The sequence below is a fragment of the Trematomus bernacchii genome, unplaced genomic scaffold (assembly GCF_902827165.1).
Source record: "Trematomus bernacchii unplaced genomic scaffold, fTreBer1.1, whole genome shotgun sequence".
In the NCBI taxonomy this organism is placed as follows: Eukaryota; Metazoa; Chordata; class Actinopteri; order Perciformes; family Nototheniidae; genus Trematomus; species Trematomus bernacchii.
Window position 1 is genome coordinate 11,949,945 of NW_022987564.1, and position 12,281 is coordinate 11,962,225.

The following is a 12,281-nucleotide window of genomic DNA, read 5'->3' on the forward strand; positions in this document are numbered from 1 at the left end:
TTAGTGTAGATTTATGGTGTAGGTGTCAGGGCCCCCTGCTCACACTCCATTTATATCTCTATTGCGGGGACACTGCATATAGTGACAGGAAGAGAGAAGCAGGACCCTGTGGGCATGAGCGGAAAGAGAGAGAGGGGGGGGGGAGAAAGACTAGTAGAGAAAAAGAGGCGATGCACACTGCAATAAAGTAAGTGAGTGATGGATGAAACGGTCAAATGAAAAAAAAGATGGTCAGGCAGAGAGGGGAGCATGACTAAATACCACCACCAGCTCCAGTTAACCAACTTAACCCCTTATCCTCCCCAGAGAGAACCTAAAGACCCCATACCATGCCGTACACACACACACACACACACACACACACACACACACACACACACAACACACACACACACACACACACACACACACACACACACACACACACACACACACACACACACACACACACACACACACACACACACACACACACACACACACACACACACACACACACACACACACACACACACACACACACACACACACACACACACACACACACACACACACACACACACACACACACACACACCCCCACCCCCCCCCCGATTAGCCCTCCAATCCGCCCCACACGTTAGCAGCGGCTGTTGAAGCATGGTTGATTTGATGCGCTATTTTAAGCGTGTGTGCCATGCCAGCGTGTTGCCTCCCACTCCCCAGACAAAGAGCCGGGGTCCCTGGAGCGTGAAGAAGGAGCCACGTCCATCAATGGATGGCCAATTACCACGCTGAGCTAAGTGGAACTGATGGGCAGCCACTCGCTGTGCCGGACGCACACTACTGTACACACATCTGTGTTTGTGCACTCACACGCATACACGCCACGTGATGACACAGAAACACCTTTTTCACACGGAAGCCAACAACAGTCACAGCACACCATCGCCAGAGCTGTTTGAAATCCTTAAGGGCAACTTCCACTGAACTTTCAAGTAATCTGTGAAAAATCTCAAGTGGAGTCCTAGACTGCAGGCCATGTCCATGTCAGGTCACAGGTGGTCATTAGACAAGTCAAAATCAAGAGGAAAGTCTGTGAACAATGTTGAAAATGCCTTGACATTTAACTATTTTGCTTTCTATTGTGATTTATTTACACATCTCAGACGATTTTTAACTCTTTGCTTTCGAATAAGACTAATCATTTAATGGTGTGTGGCTATATAAGGCCTGCTATTTACCAGCGTCGCTCCTGTATCAGGAAATATCACAAAGAATACTTTACCAGGTGTCCGTATGTCCGTCTGTCTGTGTGTGTTTTTTTTTCACAGCAATTGCTTGGCAAACCGTGCAAGATGCAGTCGAGAAACGTTACAGATGTGCGTGTGAGTGTGACACAAATAAAGTTCAAAGAACTCAAATGTCGACAAAGTATGCACACACAATGCCTGGTTCAGATCTGGCCAGAATGTGTTGCCTCTCTTTATGCACGGTTTACTGTTCGCTCTCCACTTTTGATTTTTAATTAACATACATTTTTCATCAATCGCCTTCTCAAGTTACTTCATCACAACAAGAGAAAACTTCAAGCCTGAACATTTGACTTAAGTCTGACTCAAGTCTGGGTTCCAGTCTTTAACTTTCATCGCCAAACACAGACACACACCCCTTATGCAGATTGTGCCTCCCACTGCTTAACACACTGCTAGCACTTGGTTCACAGACTGAAATGAAAACGCAGCACTAGTCTCCAGTCACTCACGTTTCCATGCAGTGGCAGTAGAACAGAAGAATCTTAATCTCTTGAGTGCTCAATGGGAGTTATTTTCTCCCACTCAAAGTCATAGGAATGTGCACAGCTGCAGTTCAAAACTCGTCTTTGAGGCTTTCACCTCAGGTCCCCCTCCCCTCCCCTTCTTGTTGTATTTGTCCACTGTATAGCTGACATTACAAACAGTACTTAACATACCATGCGACACGTACAAATTCACCAGCACAAGAACGAGACGCTACACAAAGTTGCTGTCAGCGCTGAAGGTTAATTGAAAACCCCTCTCTTTTTCTTTGGCTTTCTTTCTTTGTTTTAGCTCTTCAGTAATACAAACAGCCCTCCTCCTCTTTCTTCTCCTCCCTGGGCTCCAGGCTTGGCTAGCATCCTGGGCTTTGGAATTCATGTGTCCCGCCCTATCGATTTGCTTTCATTTTTTAAGGTCAGAAGCTGAAATCTTACACAATGAGGCATGGAGGGTCAAAACCAGCCCATTACTTACAGTGTTGGGGCGAGAAGACGTGAGAGTGAGGTTATCCAAGGGGAAAAGAAAAGACCGGAAGAGACCCCAGGGACAGAGAATGGAATGGCTGCCGAAGATCAACTGGGAAAGGCGACTGTTCGGTGGATAGTGGGATGGGCTGAGTGGGATAGGGTAAGGGTTGTGTTTGGACTCACGGATTTATCTGTGATTTTGTGTTTTTGTCGTACTATTGGAAACATTTATAAAGAGTTCTACTTTTGCAGACTCAAGGGATGCAAAAGCTGGATAGGCAAAATACATAAGAACTGCCAAAAGAGCCGGCTTTTAAAATGCTTCTGTGAGTCTACATGTGTAATGTATGTATATACATGCGTCGGGGGCAGGTTGTGAACTTGTGCAAGCGTGGGAGTGAACTGAGAATGCACACATCGCCTGTTGCTTCAACCCACAAGCACAAACACGCATTCCCAGCAAAACTGTTTCCGTCATTTTTTGGTGTTTAAAATCGAATTCTCTCCTGGCTTCCTCCGGTCGCCCCACTTGAGGTTAATAACCAAGCTTGTTTCGCGTTCCGGATGCTTCCGTGACTGCTGTTTACCCTCTGCCTGTCAGACTGTACAAATCCAGCTTCTCAAATATATAATAAATACAGGCCTTGCGTGTCAGAATGATGAGGATTGAATACAGCACTTGACAAAGGGTATTTCAGCCAGAGAGGGGAGGGATTGGATGATTGGGGGAATGGCAGGGAGAGACAAAGGGGAAAAGAGCAGGAGTTAAAGAGAGGAATAGAAGAGAGTCGTGGAGAATAGCTGGTTATGACACTTCAAAAACCTCCAGGTGGTAAATGAGAAAAACCTCCATTCTCCCTCCTCCCTACCCAGCTGTGACATGCCGCTACAGAGGCTTACTGGGGATTTCAATTTGCCGCACTGTATTTTAGATGGGCAGAATGGTTTACACAGGCCCAATTTACCAAGCCACCCGTGTGTGTGTGGGGGGGGGGAGTTACACAGCCTCCGTGACATGCCAGCGAATGTTTATGAGTGAATTAAGTGAGGATGATAAATCTCACGTGCGTTGCTTAGGCTGAGGGCACACAGCGCTCTACTGTATATTCACACACATTTTGTATACAGATCAGTGCTGGCTCTCACTGAGATGAATATGTAAACCTGAACCTACTGTACGGTGTTTAATGTTTTTTTTCACGTCCAGGTACTTTAAATACAGCATCTTTATACTACAGTATATAAAGTCTTTATGCATTGTAGCAATGACCGTGTGTTCTTTTTAACCATATTTACACTAGATCACTCTCTTTGTAAATAATATCCCCCTTCAATAGTGGTTATTGTCAGAGTTTATAGATTGTTATCTCCAAAGTCTACTGTATATTTTCTACTTTTAATGCTGTTTTAATTCTATTTTGAGATGTTTAATTTCTAGTATTGTTTATTTCTACTCTTTAATTCTACTTATGTGCAATGCCTTGTTTGGGTTTGTATGCTGCTGCAATGCAAACATTTCCCAATTTGGGATGAATAAAGTACCTTTTATCTTATGTAATTTATTACATTACATTACATGTTACTTGTTAGACGCTTTTATCCAAAGCGACTAACATACTCAATACTTTATCTCAAATATCAACATTTTCAGCAGCCCATTTGATTTGTTGGATTATACAATGGGTTTGGTAGGGGTTGATTTACCTTTAAAATATACCAGGAAGCGATAACATTTCATCTTTTTGATTAAAGGGAAAGTAAAGGACAGGAAAATTAAAGCAGAAAATGTCAAATTGAAAAAGTAAAATTTGATTAAGTGCTTATGATATGGAAAGTCTTTTGTAAGCACTTGCAATTGTGGTTTACCCTTCTTTCCCAAGTTGCCTATATCTTTAGATAAGGTCGCTCCTATCGGTTTTAAACATACGATGTGAGTAGACAATGTTTGCCAAACAGAGAGCAGGACTAATTGGAATGAAGGCAGGGCTGTGGCTCTCCTGGCTTCTCTCTGCCTGCCTGCACTCTGCAGGGCAGGGCTGCGACGGGAGGAGAGGCGGCTGTGCACCACCGTGGTAATTGGCCCTGATTTATAGGAGGCCATAGCAGCCAGCGAGAGCTAGCTCAACACTGGCAGGAGGCCAGACAAGGCCACGCTGTCAATATCAGTAAGCCGACCCAACCCAACCCAAAGCCCCACGGCCAGGACCAGATCAGCTGTCACCGTGCAAGAGGGTGCACATGTGTTGTCTGCGCGCATGCTTATTTCCTGTTCTGTGTGTTCAAGAGTCACACGAGTCAGATGCACACAACAAAACCTGCCAGAAAAAATGACACGCAGTCTCCTTAAATTGAAGAAAAAAAGCCTCTCCGCTCATCCTCCATTAATTCACGCTGGCAAAGTCTCTGCAAAGACTCTTAAAGACAAGCATAGTCCCAGAGGCATCCCTTCCAAACTGCCAGAACTAACAGCTAGCTCTGCGGTCGGCCACACTCACATCAGCCTCTAAGCACAGAAGGAACACAAATCCCCCCCATCCATTCTTGATAGCTGCTTCCAAACCTTTAGCCCCAAAACATGTATCCCGAGAGTGAAGGGAGGGATGCGGAAAGACAAAAGGCTCGCCTCCCGTTTGGTTGTTCTCTCTCCGTCTATGCTCGTCAAGGTGAACCCCAGATGAGTGAACAGCAAAACATCCCCGACTCACATGGGGATTCAACGCCGATGATTCTACAGCCAAATGTATCCTGATAGGGAAGACTGAGAGCTTTCTGTATGCAGGTGGGTGGAGAGAGTGCAGGATGAGAGAAGGGGGATGATAGGGATAAAAGAAGGAGAGATGCACTTACGGATATGAAGGAGTTGGAGCATTTAAAAAACAAAAGAAGCTAAACCAGGAAGAAGGGAAATATCATTTATGAGGAAAGAGCATATGAGAAAAAGACGGATTAGAGCAAAGAGTCATTTGGACTGTATGATCCTCTCTGGGCTCCCACTGGCCTGCGGGCCTTCCTCCTCAGTGTAAACAGAACAGCCCTGGGATCTGGGACAGTGGTTAGCCAACACTGCTATGGACAATGACGCAGAGGGCTAATTTTAAACTTGCTGATTGGTCCATCTCCAGTATCTCTCAAAACAGAGCTCTCTCTCTCTTTCTGTATTTCCCCTCTCTTTCTCTCTTACTTCTCTTTGGGGCAGATAAGGGCAGGATGTTTTTTCCGTGTCAGGACCCTCGGTGTGAATACACAGCCTCAGAGTTAAAATAGAGGCCATATCTTTCCCGGGGTGGGTGGGGGGGGGGGGGGGGGAGATAGGATACATACATATTATCTGACAGAGAGCTATGGAGGTAAACAAGGTGTGCTTTATGTAGTGTCACTGTTTTAAAACACCGAGTCATCTGTCTCATCTACAAGGGCGCGACAACATGGGAAAATGAGTCTTAAATGCATCATTTCAATCAAATAAATGGTGCATTTTTGTTAGAAAGAGATATGATGTGATTGCTGTGTTCTAAAGTATACTGTAAATATGGTACTTTTTTTTGGTTTCATTTATTTACACTTCCTTCTGAGGATTTCATTGGTACTTTTATCCAGAGAAGGACTTTGGGATCAATAATTAGTCATGGACCTCCACTGTTTAGAAAAATAAAAATAAACACGTGCAAGGAACAATGCAAATGTATGAGCTAGAAAAGAGTGTTTTTTGGTTTTCAAAAGGCTTTTATCAGGAGAGAAGCCTTTTAGAAGAATTTGTCCTACAATAATAACCCCATGCTTTATGATATTATTACAATGACATGAGAGCTCTTAGAGCTTAAGGGCCGGTCAAGTGTTTCCATTTATTTAATGTGACCATGTGGTTCCTCCAAATAAGATGTAAAAACATGTTGTTCTCAGAAAAACGTTATTATTTCTAACCAGTCAAATAGAGAAGCTGAAACACTTGTGTCTCAATTGACACATCTAATGTTACTCATCAGACTGTGCAGATGCAAGCCTTACCATAATAACTAACCAATAAACAATCTTAGGGAATATGTAGGGATCTAATATGTGCACTGATGTTGACCTGGTCAAGAGGTTTGATGTGCATAACATGCATTTATTTCATGAATTTATTATTATTATTATTTAATAATGATGGCATTATGTTAAGGCAATATTAGCAATCCCTGGTCTTATGTTACTTTGTGTGAAAATAATAAATAAAAAGAGCAAAAAAAAGCACAAATCCTAATTTCCCACTAGAGGATACCAAGAGCCGCGCATTTACAGAACAGGAGAAGCCCCAGGCCCAAACAAAACACCTACACAAGCACATCATCAGCTTCTATGTTTATCCGCTCCTCTGTCAACCGTAAACTTGGTTCTCTGCGGACATTAAAGGTCAACCGATGTTTAGGTGACATAACCGGGAATAAAGTGTGTTTGTGGAGAGCGATTACTGCAGTTTGGCTACATTGAGGTGACCGCTGCGGTGGGATCTGTAGAAAAAAGAGCAGAGAGCGAGCCGTGGGCAGCGCCAAAGTGAAACTCGATGGACATAAATATTTGGGCTGATTTGTCATCATTACGGCCAGCTGGGTCTGTTTGCAGGCTAGTCGGTGTGGGAGTGGGGGGACTGCAGTATGGATGGAGCAGGGGAGTGGGAGGAAAGAGGCACGCTTCAAAGAGACCAAGCGGCGACCAAGAAAAGGACAGATGAGGATAGAGAGTATGGAAAAAGAGAGAAAGGGAGTGATCTGCACTATGAGTCACAAACTGAACCTGAGCTGGCACCGCGTCTCAGAACTAATCCACTGATATACTGTGGCTATGATGCATAGACAAATAATGGATACAGATTGGTCCCCAGGTCACTTATTTAACCAAACCCCTCCATTTTCAGCTGACAGATGTGGCTAATGGATGTTCCTTTATTAAAGCATGAATCATTTGGTGTATAAAATGTCTGAAAGGAGTGAACATCTAATAAGATGATGTCTTCAGATTAATGATACAAAACAAATTATTGTCTTTTAATCGACTAATAAATGAATCATCATTGAAGCACACATGTGGTCTGGACCTGCTGCAGCAGACCAATAAAGAGTATTGTTTTTGTCATTTATATGTGATACGTCTGATATCTGTGAATAAATGTATTCTCTTGCATCATTCGACTGACGCTCGCTCTTGTATTCCAATACATTTCATGGTTTTTGAACATTATGCGGCCTGGTAAGCCCTCCCGTCACCAGAGCTCTGCACCCAGAGGACCCTCAGACGTAAAGTTTCATGTCTAAGTAATACAACACCAGATATTAGAAAGAGGGCAACAGCCGCAGTGAGGAAAGACCCCCCCCCCCCCCTCTACCAGTCTCTCTCACTCCCCGTCTCTAATTGGGCACATTCTTCAGGAGTCAGTTATGTTTTTCACAGGAAGTGTAAACACAAACAGTGAGTGGAAGATTGAGAGAGAGCGGTCCTAGATCTGTTTCAGCGTGACCTGTCTCTCACTGAGACAAATGTACCAATCCAGTCACGCACATGGAATGGCTTCCTGGCCTCCAATGTGCTCATACGCTGCATAAAGATAGAGAAAGTGGGAGAGAGAGTGAATAACAAGCAACTGTGAGTCTCTGACTTAAAAAATACATCTTAAAGTCTGGCCTCAGCAACATAACATATGCTACATGTTAGTTCTCGGTCCACTGATCTTTGTCTGGCAGTCCAGAAAGACCAACTTGCTGCCTGCTGTTTCTGAATGACTGACTAGATAGCCGGCCAGTTGATGAGAGTTATTGCTCAAGTGTGGATGCCAAGGGGAGACACGGAACAGATTGATATAGCCGAAGCTTGAGCCGTCCCAGAATGCCATTTGTTACGCAGTTCTCCAGACAAACAAATTTACGTCTCCTCTCCCAGAAGGTCAACTGTGCTCAAATTCATAAATAAGGCTGTAATTGGTGCAGGAGCGCCAATGAGCCTCAAAGGTCCCCAACAGCCCACTGCATGAGTTACTGCGTGACACTGACTTCATTGTGTGTTTGACTGCGTGCCCACAGCAATATGTTTAAAGTACTACGTAATGTTGGCTAAACTGAGTAATGGTATTATTGCTTTTACAAATAGCAGACTCAGACATAGTATTTATACACATTTAGGAAAACTGGTTTTGCTTGGTAAGTGCTAGAATTCACTCACAGCAGACATTATACAGTGTGTAAGTACACATGTGATGCTGTGTGTATGAAAAGAAAAGGCTAAACACTGAGGTTATAAGTGGTGCAATGTTTGATTCCTGACCATCATTAGGCAAGTTTAAGATATGTAACGTCTCGCCAAATACAAGCTTCCAAATTATTTGATTACATTTTTTTTTTTTAAATGAGACAAAGTATTTCCATAATCCATAGAAAGCAAAAGAAAATAGGTATATAGAAAAAAAGAACATTTAGGAATTCAATACTTACTAAAAGGGCAACAAGATCAATCACTTTTAAGGAAAGAGTAAAGTAGTCGACTTTTTGTTTTAAATAATTTACAAATTCCTATTGATTCGGACGTATATTGTTTGCTTAAATGTAATGATGCTTTTCATTAACTATTGAGGTGCTTAATGTTTCAGGTGATTAAAAGTTCACACTGACTGTGATTTTAAAAGTAAGCTGTTGTTTCAAACTGTGAAATAATGCCAGACACAGATCCAGGTGACACATATCTCTGATAAAGTCAGTGCTGAATGTGGGTGGTAATTTAACCCATTCTTTCACATGTTATTAATGCTATTTACAATAACATCATCATTATTCTGCACCTTGATGTGTGAACATACTGTATGTTACTATGATATGCCTGTGGAGTCATTCACACTCATACACTACCTATACAGGAAACACACACACATAGGTGGATTAACTGTACAAAAACAAAGATGTAATCGTAAGCAACTGGCACAATGGAAACCCAATGACAGCACAACGTAAACGCAACCGTACAAAGATGAAAAGAAATGTATAGATTTATGCAGAGCCAAGGACACGCATCCACTTCACTTTGAATATTCATTTTTCTTTCACATGCAAAGTAGTTGCACTGGGTCTGGAATGTCACTTTTGGCCCCTAAGGAATAAACTCAGTGAAGCGTGTCTGACAATTTCCAGACTAAATACTGGCACTAAACACCAGCCGCTGCTGTGGCAGGAAGCTTCAGACACGGCTAGAACACATCAGCTCATGGGAAATGGTCGGTTTGTAGTAGTTTATAGGGTTATTTTATGATCTACATCTGAAAAACATATCGCACAAGGATCCTAACCAACCTGGCTGTGTTACCAAAGACACAAAACCAGGTGTACAAGCAGTAGCAGGAGGAAGGTGGTGGCACTGATGTTGAAGCGCTTACAAATGTACAGACCGCAGTTTGAAAACAGAACATTTCAAGGTCGATTTAGCACTTATTCTTTTTGATTAAAGACACAAAAAGAGGCATATTGTAATTCAGGTATCCAGTTCTTTCTCTATATGATAATTGGAAACAAAAAAACGGGAATATTCTTGTGTGAAAAACAAAATGGCTTTGAAATGGTACATTATCCAGCAATCCTGTAATTGCGAGGCGAGCTGTAAATGAGATTTTGATGGATGTGAACTTCTGGATGTGTTTAAGAAAAGGTCATGCAGCAGCAGGCAATCAAACTAACAAGAATGTTGTTGTTGTTTTTTAAATGAGAGGGAAAAGAGGCAAGATGAAAATATCAATCTCGGATGTTCTGCATGTCATTTCCAAATATTTGCAAAACAAATGTTAGACTTTACACTGAGAAGAGTCCTATTTTCCAACTTGAGGGCAAATGCCTGATTACCTTTTTTTCAGACTTCATATCTTGGCTTCAGACTTCACCGCCCTGTTTTTGTCTCTGTGAGGCCACTGACCTCTGTGGTTTGCCCTTCAGAGGCTCCAACCTTGACACTTCTGACAAATGCATTCCTACCTGAAGGCCTGTTGTCCATTAGTCACTTATTGTTGCTGTAGATGAGATATCATGAGTCACTATTTGCAGCAAGTGTATTCTTTGTAGAGGACTAATAGTTTACTAACACATCATCTTTACTTTCAGATCACTTTGTCACAATCTAACTAAGATATTCCCATTTGGTTGTTTTTAAGTATAAGCACTGCGTTTAGACAATGGATAAAAAGATTCCTCACAGCCTAAGTAGCTTGTTGTATCCATATGTTGACCTGTCTTTACTGTTAAACGCCCATCTTGCTGTCCCTGCTTTCCTCCCTGTAGCCCTCAATAACTGAATCTATCCCTGCTAGTGCTCCATCCATCCTCTCTTCACCCTCAGCAATCCCTGCAGTCAGCTCTCATCTATCCCTAAATCCATCCCGATCCCCATCTGGCTGCTAGTCCTCCATTCTCCTTCCCGCCCCCCCCCCCCCCTCTAGTCTTTCTTTTTACGAGTCTCTCTCCTCCTTCTCTCCACCCTCTTTCTCCTCCCTGTCTAGCAGCCATTGGGGATTTTTAACATAGTGTTGAGTGGAGTTTAGTAGGCCAAAGACGGCGTGCCAGATTCTGCAACGATTGCCCCTTGAAGGAATATCAGCATTACTCAACACACAAAAAAAAAGCCCTGTATCCGCCTCCTCGGGCTTAAGCTCATATTCTGCAGGGCTGCAGACGGCGGAGATATGCAGGGGATTGTTTTACTTTGGGTCAAAGTGAGAACAATGCCGCATTGTAACATCCTTGGAATCCCTGCTTGATATTCTGCCTCTGTGCACCTGGGTATGTCATACCAAGAAATGTGTGTCGGGAAGGTTTTCACATCAAAGGCAAAGCTCAAATGTAAGCCCCAATTTTTGTTTTACGGGATTTTTTCCAATCTATCAGACTATCTCAGATTTTACTTTCAACAAAAGGCACTTTCAGTATTTCTGTTGGTTTGGCATATTGACATGACCGCTGAATTAGGGACCGTTCAGAAGCGCCTCTCGAGAGTGATTTAAAGGAAGAGAGTCAGCCACTTCTGGGCAGACCATCCCGAGCTGTCAATCCCGTGACTTACTGGAAACCAAAGGGGAATGATCTGTGCCTCCCAGCTCTCACAAGCAGAGTTCAATCAGTGCGGGTGCAGAGCTTTATCCAAAAGTGTCACAATTGTGTGATAAATAAAGTGAGCACGGTCGGGCACCGTGCTGAAGCAAGAGGTGTGAGACACAAGGCAGTAGGGGAGGAAGGAAGGGAGGAAGCATAGAGACGTGGAAAAAAGAGAAAGATAGATAGGGATGCAGACATGTGCCAAAGGAGAGGTGCAGTGTCTGATGTGTCCAGACCTTGGTCGTGTGATTTATTCATGAGATAAGTCACCATGGCTGTGGAACAGGTGAGTGTAATGGTGTAATGTTTCCCCCTAGCCTGACTGCCTGCCTCAGTGACTCTGACCTGCTCGCATCGGGCTGCTGGAAGACTTTAATGCAGGCAACGCTTGGACACGGTTAAGGACCACAGCCAGCAAAGATAAACACAGGCCATTTGGGTTCAAAGCCGTTTGAACAAACTCAAACAGTGATGTTATCAGTCCTTTGATATCTTCAAAGGTAACTCAAGTTATTCATTCTTTCTTCCAAGTTAGGGTTTACAGTTCATTCAAACATTTTTTCATTCATTTCTATTGAAGCCAAAAAGAAAATAGTGATTCTCTCAACTGCGCTTTGTTCACCATTCAGTCTTTTCTTAAGTACTGTATATTCATACAGCTTCTCAGAGGCCTAATGTAGCTTCGCAGTGGAGGCTGAATGACCGTACATTTCAAGAAAATATGTGCAATTGTCCCAAATCAGCAATCCCGGTTGCAAGCCACTTTGTGAATCAAAGGCGGGGATTATGGTTCTTCACTCTGACAATTGCTGGAGGATCCCTTACTGAGATACTCAGCCACACAAACAACTTTCTGAAAAGCACTAATGTATTTCGTTTTGCTTTTCAACAATTCAAAAGGGTTTCTATGTTAGGGATGTCACTCATTCACATAGTTAATAGTT

At 43.0% G+C, this 12,281-nt stretch overlaps 1 protein-coding gene across 6 annotated transcripts in view; it reads right to left on the reverse strand.

Moving 5' to 3' along the window:
- The window catches only part of rbms3 (RNA binding motif, single stranded interacting protein), a 256,131-nt gene that overhangs the window by 148,919 nt on the left and 94,931 nt on the right, over window positions 1-12,281 (reverse strand). The window lies entirely within an intron of this gene.